At 41.7% G+C, this 27,534-nt stretch overlaps 1 pseudogene; it reads right to left on the minus strand.

Moving 5' to 3' along the window:
* Positions 1-2,798: 2,798 nt before the first annotated feature.
* Positions 2,799-27,534, minus strand: part of LOC132816923 (RNA-binding protein with multiple splicing 2-like) — a 42,862-nt pseudogene continuing 18,126 nt past the window's right edge.

A 27,534-nucleotide genomic window follows, 5' to 3' on the forward strand; every position in this document is an offset into this window, starting at 1 on the left:
TATTCCTTAAAACAGTGCGTGATTAGGTTATTCCTTAAATTAGTGTATGATTATGTTATTCCTTAAACTACAGCCTTTACAGAGTACGTTTAGGTTGTCACATCTTCCCTGCAAGATATAAAGACACACACATACCCACGGATATCCAATATCTTATATGACAGCAGAACAAATTAACCCTTTAACATCTCATTCCCTCCTTTTATCATTCCATGATAACCAACTAATGGAGTTGAAAATGGTGCTACCAGCATTTGATAAGGTTCCCCACAGTAGGCTATTATACAAAATGCGGAGGAATGGGATTGTGGGAGATATAGCAGTTTGGATCAGTAATTGGCTTGCTGAAAGAAAACAGAGGGTTGTAGTTGACGGAACATGTTCATCTTGGTGCCAAGTTACTAGCGGCATACCGCAAGGTTCGGTGTTGGGTCCACTGCTGTTTGTCATTTTTATAAATGACCTGGACGAGGACTTAGAAGGGTGGGTTAGTAAATTTGCGGACGACACTAAGGTTGGTGGAGTTGTGGATAGTGACGAAGGATGTAGCAGGTTGCAGAGAGACATAGATGGGATGCAGAGCTGGGCTGAGAGGTGGCAAATGGAGTTTAATGTGGCCAAGTGTGAGGTGATACACTTTGGATGGAGTAATCGGAATGGAAAGTATTGGGCTAATGATAAGATTCTTGGGAGTGCAGATGAGCAGATAGATCTCGGTGTCCATGTACACAGATCCTTTAAAGTTGCCACCAAGATTGACAGGATTGTTAAGAGGGCATACAGTGTTTTGGCCTTTATTAATAGAGGGATTGAGGTTATGCTGCAGCTGTATAAAGCTCTGGAACATTTGGAGTATTGTGTACAGTTCTGGCCACCGCATTATAAGGAGGATGTGGAAGCTTTGCAAAGGGTGCAGAGGACATTTACTAGGATGTTGCCTGGTACTGAAGGAATGTCTTATGAGGAAAGGCTGAGGGCCTTGAGGCTGTTCTCGTTAGAGAGAAGAAGGTTGAGAGGTGACTTAATAGAGACATACATGATAATCAGAGGGTTAGATAGAGTGGACAGGGAGAGCCTTTTACCAAGTATGGGGATGGCAAACACGAGGGGACACAACTTTAAAGTGAGGGGAGATAGGTATAAGACAGAAGTCAGAGGTAGTTTCTTTACTCAGAGAGTAGTAAGGGTATGGAATGCTTTGCCTGCAATAGTAGTAGATTGCCAAGTTTAAGTGCATTTAAGTTGCCATTAGACAAGCATATGGACGTACATGGAATAGTGTAGGTGGGATGGGCTTCAGATTAGTATGACAGGGTGGCACAACATCTAGGGCCGAAGGGCCTGTACTGTGCTGTAATGTTCTATGTTCTATGTCCTAATCTGACAGCCAGTATTTAAGCAAGTATTCACACACAACATACAATGCTTATAACAACAAGAATGACTAGTCCATGCAGAATAGAATCCAGAGCGTTATCAATTCTAGAAGGAGTGAAAGTAGACAAGTGCTTGGGCCGGATGAGATTTATCCGAGAATTCTCTGGGAAGCTAGGGAGAAGATAGTGGAGCCTTTGGCTTTGATATTTGAGTCATCATTGACTACAGGTTTAGTACCAGAGGACTGGAGGATTGCAAATGTTGTGCCCTTGTTCAAGAATGGCAATAGAAATGACCCAGTGAGCCTTGCGTCTATTGTAGGAAAAGTTTTGGAAACGATTATAAGAGGTAGGATTCATAATCATCTAGCAAGCAACAACTTGATTTCAGTTAGTCAACATGGTTTCGTCAAGGGCAGGTCATGTCTCACAAACCTCATTGAGTTTTTTGAGAAGGTGACCAAGCATGTAGATGAGGGTGGGACAATTGACATGGTGTACATGGACTTCAGTAAAACCTTTGATAAGGTTTCACATGGTAGGCTGTTGGAGAAAATGCAGAGGTATGGGATTGAGGGTGATTTAGCAGTTAGGATTGGAAACTGGCTTTCTGGAAGAAGGCAGCGAATGGTGGTCGATGCAAAATATTCAGCCCAGAGTCTGGTTACTAGTGGTGTGCCACAAGGATCTGTTTTAGGACTATTGCTGTTTGTCATGTTTATAAATGACTTAGTCGCAGGCATAGGTGGATGGATTAGTAAATTTGCATATGACACTAAAGTCGGTGGAGTAGTGGACAGTGTGGAAGAATGTTGCAGGTTGCAGGGGGACTTGGATAAACTGCAGAATTAGGCTGAGAGGTGGCAAATGGAGTTCAATGTAGCTAAATGTGAGGTGATTCACTTTGGGACGAATAACAGGAAGGCAGAATACTGGGACAATGGAAAGATTCTTGGTAATGTGGAGGTGCAGAGGGATCTTGGAGTCCATGTACACAGATCCCTGAAAGTTGCCACGCAAGTTGATAGTTGAAAAAGTGTGGTGCTGGAAAAAAAAAGCAGGCCAGGCAGCATCCGAGGAGCAGGAGAATCGTCGTTTCGGGCATAAGATCTTCCTGATTCCTAAAGAAGGGCTTATGCCCGAAACGTCGATTCTCCTGCTCCTCGGATGCTGCCTGGCCTGCTATGTTTTCCAGCACCACACTTTTTCAACTCTGGTCTCCACAATCTGCAGTCCTCACTTTCTCCATGCAGGTTGATAGTGTTGTTAAGGAGGCATACGGTGTATTAGGTTTTATTGGTAGAGGAATTGAGTTCCAGAGCCATAGTGTCATGCTGCAACTATACAAAAACACAATCCAGTCTGTCCTTACGCATCACTCCAGGGAGAAATCTGAATTCATGGGCAAGGACAGTTAAATACTTAACAAAACTGACAAGACTTCCATTATTGCAGAGATGTTTCAGATGGAGGATACCAGGGCATTTGTGCATAAAGTGCTGCAGCTGCAGCAGTAGGGTAGGTGAACAGGAGTCAGTTCAGTTGTGTACAGTGGAAGGGCAGGCCAGGCCTCTAAGAGATGCAGGGAACAGTGCTATTCCTGCAAGGTCATTGGGGTACAGTGCAATGAAATGTGATCCCAAGGCAGAGTGTATATATGTGGGGTTAGGTGTAGCCATCAGTTTGCTTTTCGCCATCTTCGTATTCTCCTTTGCAAATTCTAACTGGAGAGTCTGAGGATTTTCGGGATCAAATTGAATGCCATTTAATGCATCCTTTGCTGCTTCTGCCTCTGCTGTAAAATGTAACAAAGCCAACTGGCTGTTTTGATGATAGCTTGATCAGTGAATCTTCAATCCCTTACATGGTCAAAAGAGAATGTAAAGCTCATTTGGTTTAATATCCAGAAGAAGGCTACTGACAAAAAGCATACGGACCTCCTCCTCACTGTTGTTAGCTTTTCAGCTCCCCAGTCATGAGCACGAACAGTGATGGAATCTGTTGTGACCCCCTACTCTGGGCAGGCGGTGCTGGTGCTGGGAGACTAGAATGGATGCGATATGTTCCGGGGTCAATTGTCTAACAGAAGCGCTGGGCAAGGTTCCCAGAAATGTGACCTGGCATGCTTACACAATGGGTAACATTTCCAGGGGGCAGGGTAAGTGGAGTGGGACTTGGATCAGGTTATGGAGGGATGGGCGGTGGTCCAAAGGCATGCTTTACCTGTGAATGGAGAAAGTTTAGAGACAATTTTAGCTGCTGAAAGTATCTTTGCATTTCCTCTCTTTCCCTCCTTGCCAAGGTGGGTATCAGTATGAAGACAGTCAATAAGTATTGGTAACAAAGCATCAGGTATACACACTTGGCAAACTGGAGTAATCCAGAGGCCTTTTGATGCAGAGTGCGAACACACATGCACCTTCCATACTTGTTTTTCTGGGTCAGGAACATCCTCTTGTGAACGCTACACCATGACAATGTCTGGTATGCTCGTTGTTTTCAAGGCAGATGATTGAATCAGCAGGTGCTAAATCATCGAGGACACAATAAAATTGCGAGTGGTTTCCGCACCTTTGTAACCTCGATCAGCTCTGGCATTGCCAGTGCTAATGTCTGAATTGTCCATTACATGGGAGACACATTTGATTCTGGCCAATTGCTTGGGGAGGAGGATGGAATTGAGGAGATTTTGGACATATAGTGAGCTCTGAATAGGTGTCCCTGAGGAGGTCAGATATCCACATTGTGACCACAGCTGGTCATCGCTGTCATCATTTTGAAACATTATTGGCAGACCAGACATGTCAGGAGGTACCTCGCTTTTATTCCCATTTGATAGTGTGGCTTGGTGTTTCAAATCTGATTCCTTATTTTGCCTTTCCTATCTCAATCTTTCCTGTTCTTCTCTGCTCATTTTATAATTTCCACACTGACTCTTCAGCACCTCTCAAGACTTAGGATTTCCCTCATGATCACACACTCTAATCCTTTTTTGACCTATGTTATTCTCCCAGCTGGCCTGTTTAGATTTATTCATTATTTCCACAGCAGTCTTTCTCCACATGGATATTAAAGTTTTCCATTTAGTCCCCGTATTACATTTCCAAATTGCTTCCTCTGCTTTTAAACAGATCTATATCCCACCATCATTTTTGTGGGTCATCCCAGCATAACCGACGCAAAGGGGTTCTGATACCCGACATATCCAATGTCTGTCCTTTTTTTAAAAAATGTCTCAACTTCCTAACTTCTCTCTATACACTAGTTCAGTCTCCACACCCACTTCAGGATCCAAACCTTTGCATGGGACATTTCCCCTCTTAACAACTGGTCTAAGGCAGGGGGTTCGAGACAGACACAGTAGTTATCCTTTATCTTATATACTATGTTCCAGAGCCTCAAATCCCACTATTAGAGGACTCTAACCTCCCAATTCCAGGGGAACTCTAACCTCCCTTTCCGATAATTTATAGTTCTGAGGCCTCTACCCATCAAATTCCAGGTGGACTCTAAACTCCCTTTCAAAGAACTTATAGTTCTGAGAACTCTAACCTGTGAATGCCATAGGAACTCTAACTTCCCCGGGATGATTTTGTCAGCGTACAAGTGCATAAGTTATCTCAGAGATTCCATCATTTCAGAGTACTGGTGATGAGGGTCAACTGAGTGATAAGTTAGTGAGAGAAATCAAGGTAAATATTACTTAGTGGGCCCATCCATCTCATATTACTGGCACGCAGGTAATCACTTACACAGTCCACCTAGAAGCTCTGTATATGTTGACATCCCACTCCCATTACCAAATGTTAGGCTCCTAATTGCGATTCTTGCATGCTTGATGCAATTGCAACATGCCAACTTCTGTGAACAGTCACGGTTTATTTCAGCAAGTGTAAGCTTTTGGAGGATCACTTAACACACTTGGTGATGCTTCCAGAGCGTGTCAAGCTGAACAACTGATCCATCCTCCCTTAATACAGGGTTTTACATCACAGTCACAAGACACAACCCCCTGCCACTCCCTCATAGTCACTTGTCACCCAAGAACAATGTAAAATGATTGTTTCTGGAAAGAACCTAATGTGTGATTAAGGTATCCTTTAAAACAGTGTTCGATAAGGTTTTTCTTAAACTACAGCCTTTGCAGCGTATGATTAAATTGTCACATCATGCCTGCAAGACTGAAAAACACCCCCACGCCCCCAGACATCCAATTTCTCATATGTCAGCAGAACAAATTAACCCTTTAACATCGCAATCACCTCCAGGGATCTCCCATCCACAGCCTCTGACCTCACAGTCTGGGAACCCTGCACTGCCCAGTTCTACATCTTACCCAAAAGTCACAAACCTGACTGTTCTGGTTGACCCATCTCTACCCCATTAACCTCCGGAAACAATGCAACTTCCCCTACCATTTCTGCCAGCTACAGTCAGATCCCACCACAAAGAGATATATTTCCCTCCCCACCCCTTTCAGCATTCCACAGGGACGATTCCCTCCTCGATTCCCTCATTAGGTCCACTTTCCCTCACCAACCTACCTTCCACTCCTGGCACTTGCCTTTCCATCGCAAGAGGTATAAAATCTGCACCCATACTTCCCCTCTCACCTCCATTCAAGGCCCCAAAGGATCCTTCCACATCCGGCAGAGATTTTCCTGCAAACCCAAACACCTCATCAACTGTGTCCATTACTCTCGATGTTGTCTCCTCTACATTGGGGAGACAGGACACCAACTTGCAGAAAATTTCAGAAAACATCTCTGGTACACATGCTTTAAACAGCTCCACCTCCTTGTGGCCTTCAATGCCCCCTCCCGCCAAGGACATGCAATCCTGGGCCTCCTCCATTGCCAAACTCTAGCTACCCGATAACTGGAAGAGGAACACCTCATCTTCTGCTTTGAGACCCTCCAAATGTCAATTTCATCATGTTGATTTCATCATGTTCCTCTCCTCTCCTCTCCTCCATCTACCACCTTCATCTACCTATTGCAATTCTAGCTACTTTTCCCCCCAGCCCCACCCCCTCCCATTTAACTCTCAGCCTACTTGGGCCCCACCCTGGACATCCACTCAAATCATTGACTCTCCTGCTCCTCGGCTGCTGCCTGACCAGCTGTGCTTTTTCAGTGCCACATTGGTTGACTCTGATCTTCGGCAACTGCTGTCATCACTATGTCCTACTAGAGTATGGAATGTACAACCCAGAAATGTGGTGGAGGTGTGTTCAATTGATAATGATGTGCAGGTATATGGGGAAAAAGCAAATAAATAATAGTGTTGGATAAGATAATCAAACAGTTGCAGGTATGATGAGCCAATTGGTGCCTCTTTGCATTCTAATGATTCTGTGAAAACCAGCAATTACATTATGTCCTGGATTTCATTCAATTAGTCATTTTACAATCTGATTGAATGGAATTTGAGTAATTAAAATTTCTGAACTAATATTTTGTGTGGGGTAAAGATGTTGATATTGATTGTACCTATTTGTCTCTTCAATATTGTTTCTCTCTCCTTTAATCTGATATCATTCTTCTCCTCTGAGGTCACTTCCTCCCAGGGTGACTGTACAAAATCAAGAATGTTTCTGATTCCTGCTAACAACCTTTGGGAGAGTGTAATGATGCAGAAGTTATGTTGCAGCTTACAATGCCCTGGTTAGACCTCACTTGGAGTATGAGAGTAGATCAAGGCACCAAACCTAGGAAGGGTACAAAAAGAAAAATTGTTGGTAAAACTCAGCAGGTGTAACAGCAGTATGAAGGGTTGCTGGATTTGAAATGTGAACTCTGCTTTCTTCTCACAGATGCTACCAGACCTGCTGAGTGCCAGCAATTTCTATTTTTGTTTCAGAACTCCAACATATACAGTTGTTTTCTTTATCTTAGAAAGGATATATTGGCCCTGGATGAATACAATACAGGTTTAGAAGAATTTAGAAGGATTTTAGACATTAGTTTATGATGAGAGGTTATACAAATTAGGCCTGTTTTCTCTAGATTTTAGATGGTTAAGGCATGACCTGATTGAAGTATTCAACATTAGATTAAATTCCCTACAGTACGAAAGCAGGCCCTTTGGCCCAACCGACCACACCGACCCTCCGAAGAGTAACCCACCCACATCCAATCCCCTATTCATGCACCTATCAGTATGGCCAATTCACCTGACCTGCACATCTTTGGATTGTGGGAGGAAACCGGAGCACCTGTAGGAAACCCACGCAGACACAGGGAGAATGTGCAAACTGCACGCAGATAGTCGCCCAAGGCTGGAATTGAACCCGTGTCCCTGGTGCTGCGAAGCAGCAGTGCTAACTACTGAGCCACAGAAAAAGACTAGATGGACAATGATAAACTATATAATTGGAGTTCTATAACTCGGAGGCACAGCCCAAAAATTAGGAACAGACCATTCAGAAGAGAGAGAGAGCCTAAAGAGAGAGCTCAGAAGAGCCAAGAGGCCTAAAGAGAGAGCTCAGAAGAGCCAGAAGGCGACATGAGAAGTTGTTGGTGGATAGGATCAGGATGAACTTTAAGGCTTTCTATAGGTAAATAAGGAATAAAAGAATGACAAGAGTAAGATTAGGGCCAATCAAGGATAGTAGGGGGAAGTCAGAGGAGATAGGGGAAGCACTAAATTAATATTTTCCAACAATATTCACTCTAGAAAATGACAATGTTGTCGAGGAGATTACTGAGATACAGGCCACTAGACTAGGTGTGATTGAGGTTCACAAGGAAGAGGTATTAGAAATCCTGCAGAGTTTGAAAATAGATAAGGCCCCTGCGTCGGATGGGATTTATCCTAGGATACACGGGAAGCCAGGGAGGAGATTTCTGAGCCTTTGGCATTGATCTTTAAATCGTCATTGTCTACAGGAATAGTGCCAGAAGACTGGAGGATAGCAAATGTGGTTCCCCTGTTCAAGAAGGGGACTAGAGACAATCCTGGTAATTATAGACTAGTGAGCCTTACTTCAGTTGTTGGTAAAGTGTTGGAAAAGATTATAAGAGATAGGTTTTATAAACATCTAGAAAAGAATAATTTGATTATGGATAGTCTGCACAATTTTGTGAAGGGTTGGTCGTGCCTCACAAACCTTATTGAGTTCTTTGAGAAGGTGACCAAATAGGTAGATGAGTGTAAACAGGTTGATGTGGTGCATATGGATTTCAGCAAGGCGTTCAATAAGGTTCCCCACAGTAGGCTATTGTACAAAATGCGGAGGATTGGGATTGTGGGAGATATAGCAGTTTGGGTCAGTAATTGGTGGTTGATGGGAAATGTTCATCCTGGAGTTCAGTTCCCAGTGATGTACCGCAAGGGTTGGTGTTGGGTCCATTGTTGTTTGTCATTTTCATAAATGACCTGGATGAGGGCGTAGAAGGTTAGTAAATTTGCAGACGACACTAAGGTCAGTGGAGTTGTGGATAGTGACGAAGGATGTTGTAGGTTACAGAGAGACCTAGATAAGCTGCAGAGCTGGGCTGAAAGGTGGCAAATGGAGTTTAATGCAGCCAAGTGTGAGATGATTCACTTTGGTCAGAGTAACCGGAATGCAAAGTACTGGGCTAATGGTAAGATTCTTGGTACTGTAGATGAGCAGAGAAATCTTGGTGTCCAGGTACACAGATCCTTGAGAGTTGCCACTCAGGTTGACAGGGTTGTTAAGAAGGTATACAGTGTTTTAGCTTTTATTAATAGAGGGATTGAGTTCTGGAACCATGAGGTTATGCTACAGCTGTACAAAACTCTGGTATGGCCACACTTGGAGTATTGTGTACAGTTCTGGCATATTAAGAAGGATGTGGAAGCTTTGGAAAGAGTGCAGAGGAGATTTACTAGGATATTGCCTGGTATGGAGGGAAGGTCTTATGAAGAAAGGCTGAGGGCCTTGAGGCTGTTTTTGTTAAAGAGAAGAAGGTTGAGAGATGACTTAATAGAGACATATAAGATAATCAGAGGGTTAGATCGGGTGGACAGGGAGAGTCTTTTTCCAAGTATGGGGATGACAAACACGTGGGACACAACTTTAAAGTGAGGGGAGATAGGTATAAGACAGAAGTCAGAGGTAGTTTCTTTACTCAGAGAATAGTAAGGGTATGGAATGCTTTGGACAAGCATTTGGACGTACATGGAATAGTGGAGGTTAGATGGGCTTCAGATTGGTATGACAGATCGGCGCAACATTGAGGGCCGAACAGCCTGTACTGTGCTGTAATGTTCTATGTTCTAAGAACTGCTAGGAAGTACTTCTACAGACATAGGGGTGGTAGAGGTTTGGAACTCTCTTCCACAAATTGCTGTTGATGCTAAATCTGAGATTGATAATTTATTGTTAAGCAAGGATATGGGACAAAGGCAGGTATATGTAGTTCGGCCACAGATCACCATTCTCATTGAATGGTGGAACATGCTTGAAAGGTTTTAGATTAGATTACTTACAGCATGGAAGCAGGCCCTTAGGCCCAACAAGTCCATACCAACCTGCTGAAGCACAACCCACCCAGACCCATTCCCCTACATTTACTCCTTCACCTAACACTACAGGCAATTTAGCTTGGCCAGTTCACCTAACCCGCACATTTTTGGACTGTGAGAGGAAACCGGAGCACCTGGAGGAAACACACAGATACAGAGAGAATGTGCAAACTCCACACAGCGTGTCGACTGAGGCGGGAATTAACCCGGGTCTCTGGCGCTGTAAGGCAACAGTGCTAAACACAGTGGCACCGTGCCACCCACAGGTTGAATAGCCTATACCCATTCCTATGTTCACATATTATCCTTGTGTAGAAAAATTGTTTCCTATGATGCAAAAGGCCATAAGAAATATGAGCAAAAGTTAGTCAATCAGCTCATTAGTCTGCTCTGCCACTCATTGAGATCATGGCTGATCTGAAAATCCTCAATTCCATTTTCCTATCTCCATAAACCTAGATTTCCTGAATAAGTAGAAATCTGTCCATTTAAGCCTTAAATATACTTAACAACCCAGCCTTGACAGTCATCTGAGGTAAAAGAATACCAGAGATTCATTAACCTCTGAGAAAAGCCATCCTCACTGTTGTCTTAAGTGGGTAACTTCTCAGTCTGAAATTATGCCACCTGGCTCTAGTCACTCCAATAAGGGGATACAACCTTTCTGCATCTACGCTTTTAAGCCCCCTAAGAATCTTGTACTTCAATTATGTTACCTCTCATTCTTCTAAACTCCAATGAGTAGAAACCCAACCTGATTGATCTTCCCTCATAAGATCCATCCACAATTGTGATCAACTTTGTGAACTTTCTTTGGACTGCCGCCAATGGCAGTACATCTTTCCTAAGATAAGGGGACTAAAACTGTTCATGATATCCCAGCTGTGGTCTGAATCATGCCTATATAAATTTAGCATACTCTATACCTTTATATCTTTATGTTCCAGTCATTTTGAAATAAGCATTCCATTTGCCTTCCTTATTACCTGCTGAACTTGGATCCATGCACCAGCACCCCCAATCCCTCTTTGCTGCAACTTTCTACAGTCTTACTCCATTAATTAATATTTAGCTCTTAAATTATTCTACCAATGCACATAACCTCATGTCATATTCCATCTGCCAAGTTTTTGCCCTTTCACTTGTCTATATCTGTATTGTTGGGATGAAAGTACCAGATGTGTTATTTAACAATTGATCAAAATTAATACAAGAAGACACAAGCACTTTAATGTGAGGCAAATTTATTAGCTTAATCTGCTTACCATATATTAGAGACATATGCAAACTCATGAGTGAATCTATTAGCTTAAACTATATAAGTGACAAGTGAGTCACAATCTGCCTTCTACTTGTTGGGGACTTTGGCAATAGTGACATCTGGATCTCTACTTCAGATTCCATGACACCAGTCTCGCGAACCCCAGCTTGATGGTTGAAAAGTTTAATGAGTGAGGCAAAGTCCCTGATAGTAATATTATTGTGAATCTCAGAACACTTGCTGAACCGTCATTTTGTAATACTTTCAGTACTTTTTCAGATATTCTGTTGTGCAAAAAAAAACAGATTTTCTGGTGGCTCAATGTTAGTTGCATAAAATAATAATTCTCACTGATTATTGAGCCAATGCAGTTACTTTCCAGACACAATAGGCAATTTTTTACATCAGCCTATTTTTCCACTTTGCGCATTGCCATTAATCCTTAATGATTAACTCTTAATGATCTAGTTTGAAGATATAACTTTTGAGCCCAATATCTCATAGCAGACGTTGTGTTATCCTCACCACTTGCCTTCCCATCTGTTTTCATGTGATCCAGTTCGTATATTACCCATCATCGCCATGGCCTCTCATTAAGATGTCTGATGTACAGTAGCTCAACTTTTAAAAAGTACAAATGTATTACATCAAGTTGTTCCTGATCCTGCTTGTTACTTCTTCAAAGAATTGTGACAAATTTGTCAGGTACCTTTGCTCCTTCATGAGCCAAGATGACAGTGATGTTGTTATGATTTTCTAAATACTCTGTTTTTACATCAATTGTAATAGACTTCAACATTTCCCCATTTTTATTGTCTCCCTCCCTAACTGAATAAATATTGGCAGAGTTTGAGCAAAACTCTTGTTTTGTAAGCCTATATTTCCTGCTGTTGAAATCTTCCTCACCATCCTAATTAGTTTAAAGCCCACTCTAGTCCCGGACACCAATTCCCGATTAACTGAAGTGAGATCCAACCCGCCGATACAGCTCCCTTCTACCCAGTATGTTGCTAGTGCCTCATGAACTGAAATACATTCCGCCCACACTAATCTTTAAGCCACACATTTAACGCCTTGTTGATTCCTTGCTAATTTGCCTGTTGCTCAAATGATAAACCAAATTTATCGTCTTGAAGGTTTGACATTTAGTTTAGCTTCTAACTGTTCAAACTCTTTCAGCAGAACCTTTTTTCCACTCTATCAATGTCATTAATTCCAACATGCACGACAATAATTAGATCCCTCCTCTCCCACTCTAAGTTCCTCTTCAGTCCCGAGAAGATATTATATTACATGAATATGTGTCTGACATTGACTACAATTGAAAATTATGTACACTTTCACCTTTCATAGATTGGCAGGAGATTTTATGGTCAGGAACGGAACTCCTGGAAGGTTTGTTGCCTCTCTAATGCCAGGGTCTAGGATGTTGCTGATCGGGTTTACAGGATTCTGAAGGGGGAGGATCAGCAGCCAGAAATCATGGTACATATTGGCGCCAATGATATATCCAGGAAAGAGACTGAGGATCTGAGAAGTGACTACAGAGAGATAGGTTTGAAGCTGAAGAGCAGGACGAGTAGAGTAGTGATCTCAGGTTTGCTAATGGTGCCACAAGGTGAGGAACAGTCAGCGAATGCGGCTGCGAGGCTGGTGCAGGAGGGAGGACTTCAGATGCTTAGAACATTGGGATGTCTTCTGGGGAAGGTGTAATCTGTGCATGAAGGATGGGTTGCACCCGAACTGAAGGGGCATAAATGTCCTGGGTGGGAGATTTGCTTCTGTGGTTCGGGAGGGTTTAAGTTTGGCAAGGGGGTGGGAATCAGAGCTACATATCTGAGAGGGGGACAGTTGTAGATGGGGCAGTGACAGGATGTAGTGAATCTATTGGGAAGGTTTCTCACGTGATGAAGCAAATGGATTAGTTAAAATGTGTCTGCTTTAATGCAAGGAGTGTCAGAAATAAGAGTGATGAACTGACAGCATGGATCAGTACTTGGGGCTATGATGTTGTGGCCATAACGGAGATGTGGGCTTCACAGGGGCAGGAATGGTTGCTAGATGTTCCAGGGTTTAGAACATTTAAAGAGAACAGGGAGGGTGGAAAAAGAGGATGGAGTGTAGCATTGCTAATCAGAGTGCATCACAGCTACAGAAGCACAGATTGTTGAGGATGGTTTATCTGGTGAATCAGTATGAGTGGAAGTTAGGAACAGCAAGGGAACAGCCACCTCACTGGGGGTTTTCTACAGACCCCCTAACAGCAGTAGAGAGATTGAAAAACTCATAGGCTGGTAGATTTTGGAAAAATGCAGATGTAGCAAGGTTGTGGTTATGGATAATTTCAACTTTCCCAATATCGACTGGAACCTCCTTAATGCAGATGGTTTGGATGGAGCCGTTTTTTGTCAGGTGTTCAGGAGGGCTTCTTTACTCAGTATGTAGACAGGTCGACGTGGGGAGAAGTCATTTAGAATTTGGTGTTCAGCAACATGTGTCAGACCTCGCGGTGGGAGGACACTTTGGTGACAGTGACCTTACATTTACCATAGCTTTGGAGAGGGAATGGAGCAGCTACCAAGGGAAGATATTTAATTCAGGAAAAGGAAATTATGGCGTGATCACACAGGACTTGGGAAGTACAGACTGGGAGCAATTGTTCCACAGAAATGGCACAGTAAACATGTGGAAACTGTTTAAGGAGCAGTTATTGCGAGTGATGCACAAATTTGTTCCTCTCAGACAGATAAGGGGTAAGATTAAGGAAACTTGGATGACAAGAACAGAAGGAAGAAGGCAGCTTATGTAAGGTGGAGGTAGCAAGGATCTAGCACAGCTTTAGAGGATTACAGGCTTGCTAGAAAGGAGCTCAGAAATGGACTGAGGCAAGCCAGGAGGGGGCACAAAAAAGGCTTGGCTAGAAGGATTAGGGAGAATCTAAAGGCATTTTACTCATACATGAGGAATAAGAGAATGATCAGGGAGAAGGTAGGACCGATGAGGGATAGCCTAAGGAATTTGTGCATGGAGTCTGAGTAGATAGGGGAAGCCTGGCCAAGGGACCTTGCTGTGAATGAGAACTTAGAGGAGCTGGGATATAGGCTTGAACAGATCAAGATTGATGAAGTTGATGTGCTGAAAACTTTGGCAAACATTAAGATTGATAAGTCCCCAGATTTATCCTAGGCAGCTCCAGTAAATGAGAAAGGAGGTTGCTAAGATGCAGGCAAAGATCTTTGCTTCCTCACTCTCCACGGGAGTCGTACCGGAGGATTGGAAGGAGGTTCATCCTCTTTTCATGAAAGGATATCCCTGGCAATTATAGACCAGTCAGTCTTACGTCTGTGGTTAGTAAGGTTTTAGAAAGAAGTCTGAGGGATAGGATTTATGACTATTTGGAAAAGCATTGCGTGATTAAAAACAGTCAGCATGGCTTTGTGAGGGGCAGGGGCTCCTCACAATCTTACTGAGTTCTTTGAGGAGGTGACAAGACAGGTTGAGGAATGTCAAGCAGTCGATGTGGTGTATTTGGACTTCAGAAAGGCATTTGACAAGGTTCCCCATAGTAGACTCATTCATAGGAGGTATGGGATACAGGGAGATTTGGCTATCTGGATTCAGAATTGGTTAGCTGCAGAAGGCAGAGAGTGATTGTAGGTAGAAAGCATTCTGCCTGGAGGTCAGTGTTGAGCGGTGTTCCGCAGGGCTCTGTTCTTGGGCCTCCACTCTTTGTAGTTTTTATAAATGACATGGATGAGGAAGTTGAGGGGTGGGTTAGTAAATTTGCAGATGACACAAAGGTTGGAGGTGCTTTTGATAGTATCAAGGGCTATTGCAGGCTGCAGAGCAACATTGACAGGATGATGAGCTGGGTTGAGAAATGGCAGATGGAGTTCAACTTGGATAAATATGAAGCGATACATTTCGGAAGATCGAACTTGAATGATGCATTTAGGATTAAAGACAGGATTCTTGGCAGTGTGGAGGAATAGAGGAATCTTGATGTTCAAGTACATAGATCCCTCAAAGTTGCCACCCAAGTGGATAGAGTTGTTAAAAAAGCATATGGTATTTTGGCTTTCATTAACAGAGGGGATCGAGTTTAAGAGCAGCGAGGTTTTGCTACAGCTGGTGAGACTACACTTGGAATATTGTGTCCAGTTCTGGTCTCCCAACTATAGGAAAGGTACAGAGGCTTTGGAGGCAAAGAAGGATTACCAGGATGCTGCCTGGACTGGAGGGCTTGCCTTATGAAGAGTGGTTGCATAAGCGCGGACTTTTCTCTCTGGAGAGAAAGAGGAAGAGATCAAGGTATACAAGGTATTGAGAAGCATGTAAAGCCAGAGACTTTTCCCTAGGGCAGGATTGACTGGCATGAAGGGTCATAGTTTTAAGATATTAGGAGAAAGGTATAGAAGGGACATCAGAGAAAGATGCTTTATGCAGAGAGTTGTGAATGCATGGAATGCATTACCAGTGGTAGTGATAAAAGCAGAGTCATTAGGGACATTTAAGCAACTGCTGGACATGCACATGGATAGCAGTGCATTGAGGCATGCATAGATAAGTTATTGTATTTTATATTAGGATTAATCCTCGGCACAACATTGTGGGCCAAAGGGCCTGTTCTGTGCTGTACTTTTCAATGTTCTATGTTCTTAACTTTAAATGAAACTTGTTAATTTTGTAGAAATCAAAATCAAATGCACAACTGGTTTCTGCTTCATTTAGTAGGAATCTTTTACTGTTTGGTATGTGACATTTTCCCACTATCATGAAAATTAAAATGATCATTGGTTAGCTAAGTATAGAAACAATTGCTCAGACTAATTAACCTTTTTATTTGTTTCATACTGTAACTGTTCTTTTGAAAATGTTCCTCTTCTAGCCATCATTAATCTTATTGCATCAACAGATGTAGCAGATCTGATGAATTTACAGCAATTCAAAACTGGTTGGTTAATAGCAATTTCATTAGATTATGACCCAATATGCAGGATATGGCTAGAGTGAATTGGTATAAATCTGAAACTAAGAAATGTTTACAATATACTTTATGACTTATTAGCAGAATACTGAATGGCCTGGACACAGTGGACTTTGGGCTTCCATTGGCAAGAGAGATGAGGACCAAGGGCACAGCCTTAGAGTAAAGGGCAGTCCCTTGAGAATGGAGATGAGGAGAAACCTCTATAGCCAGAGAGTTGTGCATCTATGGAATTCATTGTCACAGAAGGCTGTGGAGGTCATGTCACTGAGCATATTTAAAACAGAGATAGATAAGTTCTAGATTACCACGTGGATCAAATGTTATGATTAGATTCCCTACAGTGTGGAAACAGGCCCTTCGGCCCAACAGGTCCACACCAACCCTCCGAAGAGTAACCCACCCAAACTCCTTTTCCCTCTGACTAATGCACCTAATTGACAATTTAAGCATGGCCAATTCACCTAACCTGCATATCTTTGTGATTGTGGGAAGAAACCAGAGCACCTGGAGGAAACCCACACAGACATGGGGAGAGTGTGCAAACTCCACACACACGGTTGGAATCGAACCTGGGACCCTGGTGCTGTGAGGGAACAGTGCTAACCACTGAGCCACTGTGCCATGGGGAGAAAATGGGAAAATGGGGTTGAAAAACTAATCAGCCATGATTGAATGGTAGAGCAAATGGCCTAATTTCTGCTTCTATGTCTGATGGTCTTATCTACTGTCTAACAATTCTGGAACTAAACCAGATTAATGACATTTTCTTTTCTAAATTTGAGTTTGAAGGAATCGTGGTTCTTATTAGCACTTGAGTAATTTATTTGTACTTTCATTCTTGTCTGAGTTTTGGCAAAGAAACTAATTCCATGAAAAATCAATGGGTTAACATCAGCTTTGAAATAATACAGCAAATTCCATACAAGAGAATTGGGCAGAATCTTTCAGATGATGGAGTTACCCACCCTGTCACCCAAAGAGTGATCAGGGAACAGGACACAGCTAAGCATGGCCATTTAAGCCTTGGAACATTATATGACTGGGAAAGGGACTTCTCTCTGTTCAAGCAGTGCCAATAGTGGCCAAGGCTGGGACTACAAGCAGTCCCCATGTTTTTAAAACCTGAACTTCAGGACCAGGCAAAATGATTGGGATCTCACAGCAAGGAGGCGAGATGAAATCCATTGAGAGATGTCTTATTGGAAAGGAAAATGAGAAGCAACATCCACAGAGGGCAGTATTTGCTTGGAGGATTGGAAGATGTGCCCACCCTTGCCCAAGGCCAGTGCAGAATGACTTAGAGAGGTTCCTGCTGCTTAACTCCTCCTGCTAGTTTCACAATTGAGGTCAAAGTGGGACATGACCTTTAATTGGCCAGAATAGGAACATTCCTGAAGAAGGGCTTATGCCAGAAACGTCGAATCTCCTGTTCCTTGGATGCTGCCTGGCCTGCTGCGCTTTTCCAGCAACACATTTTCAGCTCTGATCTCCAGCATCTGCAGACCTCACTTTCTCCCAGAATAGGAACAAATCTGGGACAGTCACAACTGGGCTACAGGTTTTGATTATGAAGCACTGGGGGTAGGCATGAGGGTGACATGAAGGTTACCAAGGGTATTTTACAGAGACACTGCAAGTTGTTGTGACAGGTATTGAAAACAGATACATGGTGTGTTGATGCTGTCACTTTAAAAAGGTTATTTTGTCCTAGGTTTTTTGAAGAGGGGTTGTAAAGGCAGAGGTGCCAAACTGGCTACTGGGGACAGCCTAAGTCAATAATTTAGGAGGCTTTTTGGTTTTTATTTTAAAATAATTGGAACAGTGGAAGCAGCTTGAATGGGAGTGGCCAGTTCTCACAGAGCAGACTTTCTAGTTTTTTTTAGTTTTCGCAGTCAGAAGCTGATTGGGATCTAAGAAGAGTTGAAAGTTTCACTGAATGTTTCTTAGCTGCTCCTTTTTCTGAAATCGCTCTTGATGTTGTTTCCTCCTGGATTGGAAAACTGCATGTAAGAATCTGTGTTTGAATTTAACTTTTTGCCAAGGGGTCTGTTTACAGGATGTTACTATATTGGAACAGTTAATTAGTGATAGGCACTGAATCTACTATTTGGTTAAATTTCCCAACAGTTTTTCTGAATTCCTCTTTCTTTTGTTTGTACTTTAACTATAGTATTTAAATAAATTGTGTTTTGCTTAATTTTGAGTAGTTTAACCAGTCGCATCACATCTTGAACATGCACTTCCCATCTACCTTTAAAATAAAGAAAATTAGGGTCTGGATTACCTTCTTAGAATATTTTGAAGGGTCTGGTCTGGTTCATAACACATGGTTTTGCTGGCATCTCCCCTGGGTAGATATGCTGTCACCAATCCCTTCCTTAAATCTAATGTTGGGGTTTACTAGTGTTAAATCATGAAGAATTAAACAGTAATTCATCTTTAACAGAAAGACACATAGTGTAACAGAGTCATAAAAACGTACAGCACGGAAACAAACTCTCGGTCTGACCCGTCCATGCCAACCAGATATCCCAACCCAACCTAGTCCCTCCTGCCAGCACCCTGCCCATATAACTCCAAACCCTTCCTATTCATATACCCATCCAAATGCCTTTTAAATGTTGCAATTTTACTAGCCTCCACCACTTCTCAGCTCATTCCATACACGTACCACCCTCGCATGAAAACATTGCTCCTTAGATGTCTTTTATATCTTTTCCCTCTCACCCTAAATCTATTCCCTCTAGTTCTGGACTTCCCCATCCCAGGCAGAAAATTTGTCAATTTATCCTATCCATGCCCCTCATGATTTTGTAAACCTGTATAAGGTCACCCCTCAGCCTTCGACATTGGCGACATCCTTGTAAATCTTTTCTGAACCCTTTCAAATTTCACACCATCTTTTTCCGATATGAAGGAGACCAGAATTGCACGCAATATTCCAACAGTAGCCTAACCAATGTTCTGTACAGCCGCAGCATGACCTCCAAACTCCTGTACTCAATACTCTGACCAATAAAGGAAAGCATACCAAATGCCTTCTTCACTATCATATCTACTTGTGACTCCACTTTCAAGGAGGTATGAACCTCCACTCCAAGGTCTCCTTGTTTGGCAACACTCCCTAGGACCTTACCATTAAGTGTAAAGCTCCTGCTAAGATTTGCTTTCCCAAAATGCAGCAACTCACATTTATCTAAATTAAACTCCATCTGCCACTTCTCAGCCCATTGGCCCATCTGATCAAGATCCCATTGCAATCTGAGGTAACCTTCTTTGCTGGCCACTACACCTCCAATTTTGCAGTCATTTGCAAACTTACTAACTATGCCTTTTATGCTCACATCCAAATCATTTACATAAATGACGAAAAGAAGTGGACCCAGCACCGATCCTTGTGACACTCCACTGGTCACAGGCCTCCAGTCTGAAAATCAATGCTCCACCAACACCTTTGAGATAGTCCTGTATCCAAATGGCTAGTTCTCCATGTATTCCTTGCTACTCAGTCTTCCATAGGGAACCTTGTCGAAAACCTTACTGAAGACCATTTAGATCACATCATGTGCTCTGCCGTCATCAATCCTCTTTGTTGCTTCTTCAAAAAAAACGATCAAGTTTGTGAGACATGATTTCCCATGCACAATGCCATGTTGACTATCCCTAATCAGTCCTTGCCTTTCCAAATACATGTACATCCTGTCCCTCAGAATTCCCTCCAACAACTTTCCCACCTCTAATGTCAGGCTCATTTGTCTATAGTTCCCTGGCTTGTCCTTACCACTGTCTTAAACAGTGGCACCACATTTGCCAACCTCCAGTCCTCCGGCACCTCACCTGTGACTATCAGTGATACAAATATTTCAGGAAGAGGCCCAGCAATCACTTCCCCAGCTAAGGTACACCTGATCAGGTCTTGAAGATTTACCCACTTTTATGTGTTTCAAGATATCCAGCACTTCCTCCTCTCTAATGTGAACATTTTTCAAGATATCACCATCTATTTCCCTATATTTTATATCTTCCATATCCTTTTCCACAATAAATACTGATGCAAAATACTCTTTTAATATCTCCCCTACCTCCTGCGGCTCTGCACCAAAGCCGCCTTGCTAATCTTTGAGGGGCCCTATTCTGTCCCTAGTTACCCTTTTGTCCTTAATGTATTTGTAAAAACCCTTTGGATACTCCTTAATTCTATTTGCCAAAGCTATCTCATGTCCCCTTTTTGCCCTCCTGATTTCCCTCTTAAATGTACCCCTACTGCCTTTATACTCTTCTAAAGATTCACTCAATCTAGCCTGTCTATAGCTGACATATGCTTCCTTCTTTACAAGAAGTAATTTATTACATACTAAGAAAGCAGGCTACAAGTAGTTAACTATATTATACACCTCCTAAGAACTATCAAGCTAACCTAAGTTACATGCATGTTAACACTACAGGTGAGCCTAACAGCTAAAACAACCACATTAAATAATTAGAACTGATCAGCTCCCTCCAAAAGACTTGTATGTATGCCAATGGATGGAACATACAAAGGCTTCAAAGTTCATTCTTTGTGATATAATGAATGATTTATAATTTTCATGTAATATCAATTAATTTGGATTTTAAATTAGGGGAATGTGTATTCTGGTTGATGAATGTGAGGGACTTTAATAGTTTTCTCAATATCATCTCAAAATTCACTTTAGTAGTTAACTTGTTAATTTTTCTGAATCCATGATTTTGAAACATAAAGGTAGAGAAATCCCTGGGACCTGATCAAGTGTATCTTAGAACTTTGTGGGAAGCTCAGGAAGAAGCCTCTTGCTGAGATATCTGCATCATTGATAACCAGGGCTAAGGTGCCGGAAGACTGCAGGTTGGGCTAATGTGGTGCCATTATTTACAAAATGGGGTAAGGAAGAGCCAGGGGACTACAGACCAGTGAGTCTGATGTCAGTGCTGGGTACGTTTTTTGGAGGGGAGTCCGAGGGAAAGGATTTACAAACATTTGGAAAGGTAGCGACTGATTAAGGATGGTCAACATTGCTTTGGGCTACATATTTCCCATCTCTAAGATGCTGGTTGTTGCTGTTAGCTGATACTGTTGTAGGAGTTGATTGCATTAATGGTCCTTTTTAAATGGTGCTGAATTCTTAGAGGTACAGTACTACTTTTTTATCAACATTACTTCTTGTCCCTTCTCTATAGACAGCTGTGGATTCTTGCAATGTTCATGATTTCTTCAATTGACGTGTAGATCACACTGTTTGCCATCCTGTTGCAAAAATGTCTGTACATCATTCTGCTAGGGTTGCTTTTCTAATAAATATGCTCTCATCAATTCTTATAATACTAGACTATTGTGCTTACTACTATTAAATAGTGAAGGATTAATCACTAATAATTCTTCAGCAAAAGAGCAGTTGCTGCATAGTTTACGTAGTTTACTGCATATTAACTAAAATGACTGGTTATATGAGCTCAAGGCTGATTAACCATATTGTTAAGGGATACCTGGTTAACCTAAGTTGTTAACAGTAAGAGAAACAGACTAGAACAAAATAGAATAGAGAAGCAGTACTAAGTATCTGATCTTGGAGACAGTCCATGTATCGCAGTGGATGCAGCTAAACTTAGATTTCAAAGCTAACTCTTTGAGTTTATCTGGCTTGTACGCCACCTGTTGGAGTCTGCAAAATTCTGCCCATTAACTGTTAATTTGCTATTATCCCCACAGTAGTTTCAACATTGGTGTTTCAAGAATTATTTGCTGGCTTGAATGCTTTGAACAAGTTCCAGATCTTGCCTCTTGAGTCGTCAGATGAAGTGTAGAGAGACAGGCAGCAGATGGACAACCTGCCCTTGGAGGAGGCATTTAGAAATTGTGTAATGGCTGTGGGCAATTGTTGGGAGGTCTGGCGCCTAGGAAAATATGAAAAGATTGCAAACTAAATGCTCTTACTTATGATAATTTGTTTCTAGAGCTAGGATTTGTCAATCCTGATTGATGCATTGTTTTGTTACTTAATACAGGCATTTAAAGTTCAGGCATTATATGGACCAACCAATGAATAAAGTTCATTTAATTCTGCTCCAGAGTTTACAAACAGTCTGCTTATATATCATAAACAGCAAAAGAGAACTTGAAGTGTGAACTTGAATCATGGTTATGTTAAAGAACAGCATGCTACTATTGTCCATGTATGACTATGTAATCAAATTATTATACACTGTTTATTACTGAAGTCTCAGCATGTCAGCTTTTTCTCTCTTCTATTAAAACATCTGTGTTTCAGACTATTAACTATTTACGTGAAGTATGTCAAGGCATTAAGCTAAATTACAAGAATTATATTGCAATTGATTTACTGTATTTTGTATCAATATAGTACCAATACAACTGTGTCTAGTCTATTTCTTTGAACACGTGTTTTTTGATTAACAAAGTATAATACTGTTGGTTTTATTCTTCAAAAATTACAACACACTTTCAGGTTTATTAGAAGGTTTAAAACATTTAAAATGTTTTTAAAACATTTTGCAGTTAACTGGTTAAAATGAAAATTAATCTGAGGTGGTACCCAGGCAAATAATAAATAACTAGCCAACTAAAACTGGAAAAGATTGAATTTAAGCCTTTTTGATTTACTGGTTTTTAACAACTGCTCCATCATATCATCTGCCCTAATATGTTGTTCATCTGCCTGTATTTGGTAACATGAACACAGGGTCAAAATTCCTCTGAACAAATAAAGAGTGAATACAAAAATATATTTTGAATCATCAATGAGATATCACATGAAGACAGGATGAGGTCAAAAGGATGATTGAAAAAATATTTCAATTCAGGACACTCTAAATGTGTGACAAAGAAAAAAATCAATTTTGACAAAACATCGTTTAGATTATTTGTCCACAGGAGTTCAAAAAATGGAGACAGGAGCACAGAATAGCTGAATATGATCAACAAATAAGCATAGAGGGGCATCATAATCATTATATTTCTGTCTGCATAATAAATCCATCACAAAATATTAGTTTATTGGTCATGATTAATCATGAAAGCATACTTGCCCTCAAATCTGAATTCTACTATTTTCAATAACTGTGCAGTCAAAAATAAACATAGCTGTACTGGCATAATCCTGACAAAGCAGAAAATTTCACTGCTGAATTGTGGGTCAACTCAGTCCAAGACTCAACGTTTACATTGGAACACAACTGCTGTGTAACATGGAATAGATCATGGAGTGAGCAAAGAATTGTTGCTTCTGGATTTAAAAGCACATAGTAACTCAAAATTGAGAGTCATTTCCTCAGTGTATAGGTCTATTATCACTTTTAGGAAGATACCTTACCAAAAGCACAGTCTGCTGTTCTGAAGACCATAGGAAACACAGCTGAGAGGAAACTGAGAGATATCAACATTTCTCAGAAATTGCAGAAGCTGGTGGAACCATAGATGTTATATGAAGGATTTTGTGAAACTTGTAAGGGTTCAGAAAAGATTTACAAGGATGTTTGCTAGGGTTGGAGGGTTTGAGCTATAGGGAGAGGCTAAATAGACTGGGGCTGTTTTCCCTGGAGTGTTGGAGGCTGAGTGTTGACCTTATAGAGAGAGATGTGGATTGGGTGAATAGACAAAGTATTTTGGGTGTGCTCGAAACCAGTGGGCATAGGTTTAAGGTGAGAGGGGGAAGATTTAAAAGGGACCTAAGAGGCAACTTTATCAAGCAGAAGGTTGTGTGTGTATGGAATGAGCTGCCAGAGGAAGTGGCAGGTACATTTACAACATTTAAAAGGCATCAGGGTGGGCAGGTGAATTGATGAGTTTGTCTGAAGGGTCTGTTTCTGTACTGTACATCTCTATGACTCTCTTGGAACATTGTGTGCAGTTCTGGTCCCCTCCTATTGGGAGGATGTTGTGAAACTTGAAAGGGTTCAGAAAAGATTTACAAGGATGTTGACAGAGTTGGAGGGTTTGAGCCAAAGGGAGAGATTGAATAGGCTGGGGCTATTTTCTCGGAGCGTTGAGGGTTGAGGAGTGACCTTATAGAGGTTGAGTCCAGAACTAGAGGACATAGGTTTAGGGGAGAGGGAAAACATTTAAAAGGGACCTAAGGGGCATTTTTTTCACACAGAGGGTGTTGCATGTACAGAATGAGCTGCAAAAGGAAGTGGCCGAGGCTTCCATAATTACAACATTTAAAAGGCATCTGGATGAATATATGAATAGGAAGAGTTTAGAGGGATATGGGCCAAGTGCTGGCAATAGGGACTAGATTAGTTTAGGTTATCGGGTCGGCATGGATGTGTTGGACCAAAGGGTCTGTTTCCATGCTGTATGTGGGCGGCACGGTGGCACAGTGGTTAGCACTGCTGCCTCACAGCACCTGTAGACCCGGGTTCAATTCCCGACTCAGGTGACTGACTGTGTGGAGTTTGCACGTTCTCCCCGTGTCTGCGTGGGTTTCCTCCGGGTGCTCCGGTTTCCTCCCACAGTCCAAAGATGTGCAGGTCAGGTGAATTGGCCAAGCTAAATTGCCCGTAGTGTTAGGTAAGGGGTAAATGTAGGGGTATGGGTGGGTTGTGCTTCGGCGGGTCGGTGTGGACTTGTTGGGCCGAAGGGCCTGTTTCCACACTGTAAGTCTAATCTAATCTCTGTAACCCTATGACCTGCTATGTTTTGCTTCTTTCTAACAATGTTTACTATTTGTGGCCAACCAAGCAATGTGAATTAAGTACCATTTGCAAAGTTGGGATAAACTGGCATATTGCTGCTGCATTTCTACATAAAATCATTTACCAGTTGACTCAGAGAATATATAAAAACATTGAATCTTATAGCACAGGACTGTGAGTGCACATAACAGACTGCCCAAGACAACATTTCAAGCCAAAACATTGTATTCAGCTATAAAAAAATGAAGGGTCTCATTATTGCTAACACTGTTCTGTATAGTGCAGCAGCTGATTACTGTTGATGACACCAGTCCTCAGGCGCCATCTAGATGCAGATGCAGCTGAAATCGGCCAGGGAAAAGGTGGATCTTATGAATTAAAAGCAGATCTAAAAAGGTAATAGTCTTCAGATTACACCTACCTAAGCCATGAGCCAATTGACACAAGGTCAATAAGATAAAAAAGGATAATGTGTGGCTCAAAGATTGGTGCAGAAAAAATGGTTTTGAATTCATTGGACATTGGCACTAGTAGTAGGGCAAGTTAGATTAGATTACTTACAGTGTGGAAACAGGCCCTTCGGCCCAACAAGTCCACACCGACCCGCCGAAGCGCAACCCACCCATACCCCTACATTTACCCCTTACCTAACACTACGGACAATTTAGCATGGCCAATTCACCTGACCTGCACATCTTTGGACTGTGGGAGGAAACCGGAGCACCCGGAGGAAACCCACGCAGACACAGGGAGAACGTGCAAACTCTACACAGTCAGTCGCCTCAGTTGGAAATTGAACCCGGGTTTCAGGCGCTGTGAGACAGCAGTGCTAACCACTGTGCCACCGTGCCACCCACAAATCAGACTACATCAGGTTATTCTCCAATAGGTTTATTTGGAAGCACTAGCTTTTGGAGCACTGCTAGTGCTTCCAAATAAAACTGTTGGACTATAACCTGGTGTTGTGTGATTTCTAACCTTACCTACCCCAGTCAAACACCGGCTCCTCCACATCATGGGGAAAGAGTGCGCTCTTCCCACAGGAGGGGGTCCATCTGAATCATGCTGGGACCAGAATCTTCACAAATCCCATAACTAGGGCTATAAATAGGACTTTATACTAAATAGTGGAATTGTGGAATGGTATTCAATCTAGTTGCATTGAAACTTAGGAAATCAAAGTTTAAGGATAAGGTTGGAATATAGATTAGTGATGAAACTGTTTGCCATCAGCCAATTAAAGGAATGAATATAATGTGTGAATGTCATACCAAAAAATTGTACGAAAACAGGGAAATTTGATAATAGAATAATCTTAAAGGTTTTGCCTTTGAATACCCAAAGCATTTTGATTAAAATTGATGAGTTAATGATGTTAGTAGAGACAAGTTACACTGCTTTGGCAGTGATTACCAAGATATTGCAGACAGACCAGGTTTGGGAATTGAACATCTGGGTTTACTGTGGAATTGACAACCCCCAAGTGTGATGGATGCTGAGACATTGAGTTAACTTAAAGAGGCAATGGACAGATTTTTAATTAATAGAGTTGAAGAGTTATGAACAGTGGCAGAAAGGTGGAATTGAGGCCGAGATGAGATCAGATATGATCATGTGGAATGGCGAAGCAGTGTTGAGGGGTTGAATTGACTAATTCTTCATTCTGATAGAAGAACTTAGCATTCTTTCTTTCTTCCATTTTCCATCAGGAAAGTTTCCTCTGATATGTTCCAAGAATTGTTCTTTGGGAAGGTCCATTTTCTTCAAGAATTTTAGCAATGTTTTTCAATGTTGAGATGTAATGAATGCCTTTACTAACTTCAATTGAATATTCCTGTCTTTCCATTTGTACAATTGCTACAGATTAGGAATAAAAAGAGGGCAAGTATTGTGTTCATTAAAGTTTAAAGAATTATACATGAGATACTGCTTGAGATGCATTATTAAGCTGCATGGTATTTATGGTTATAGGCTAGAAATGTCCTCTTGTAGGACTGTCAGTTGAAAGGAGTTGGTGCATACAATTTGAGTGGATGTGTGTTGACAGAAGATTGAAGGCTACCATTCTCCAATTTGTTCTGTGCGACAGCTTCTATGCTCTAACCTTCACAATTTTATTGATTGCTGCAAGTGGTTAAAAAGAGATATAAAGTTTTTGATGGAATTATAAATAAAATGTTTATTTTTATAAGGAATTACATATTTTAAAAAATTAAATGCATTGAATGAGCTGTTATCAATGTCATCACTATTTTAATATTGTGAAATTAGTAATTAATTCTTCATATATGTAATTTAATTTTATGTGACCTCAACATAGCTCTTCAGATCTGTTCATGTTGGATATTGGATAAACAGGCATGGAGTGTAAGGGGAAAGGGTGGAATGGGGTGGTGGATGGTTAGACAATGGGTTGGCATGAGATAGTGTTAATTGGAATAGGAGCTATGAATGGGAGGCCATACATTGGTCTGAGTTGTGCTAAGCTATGGAGGGTATGAGCAGCTGTGAGGACTGGACAGAGGGCTATTGTCATGGATAGTCATGGATAGTGAAGGAACATGGGTAGGTGTGGAGAATGAGGTGGCTTGAATTGACACAGATGAGGCCTGAGAAGCCTGTGGTGGAGACTGTAAGGCTGTGAGGGACTAGTGTGCCTCACTGTTTTTATTAGAATTGGAAGGAACTATGACCTAGGTATCTTGTAACTAAGATGGCACCACATGGGACAAAATTGGAAA

The sequence above is a fragment of the Hemiscyllium ocellatum genome, chromosome 6 (genome assembly GCF_020745735.1).
Source record: "Hemiscyllium ocellatum isolate sHemOce1 chromosome 6, sHemOce1.pat.X.cur, whole genome shotgun sequence".
NCBI classification, from domain to species: Eukaryota; Metazoa; Chordata; class Chondrichthyes; order Orectolobiformes; family Hemiscylliidae; genus Hemiscyllium; species Hemiscyllium ocellatum.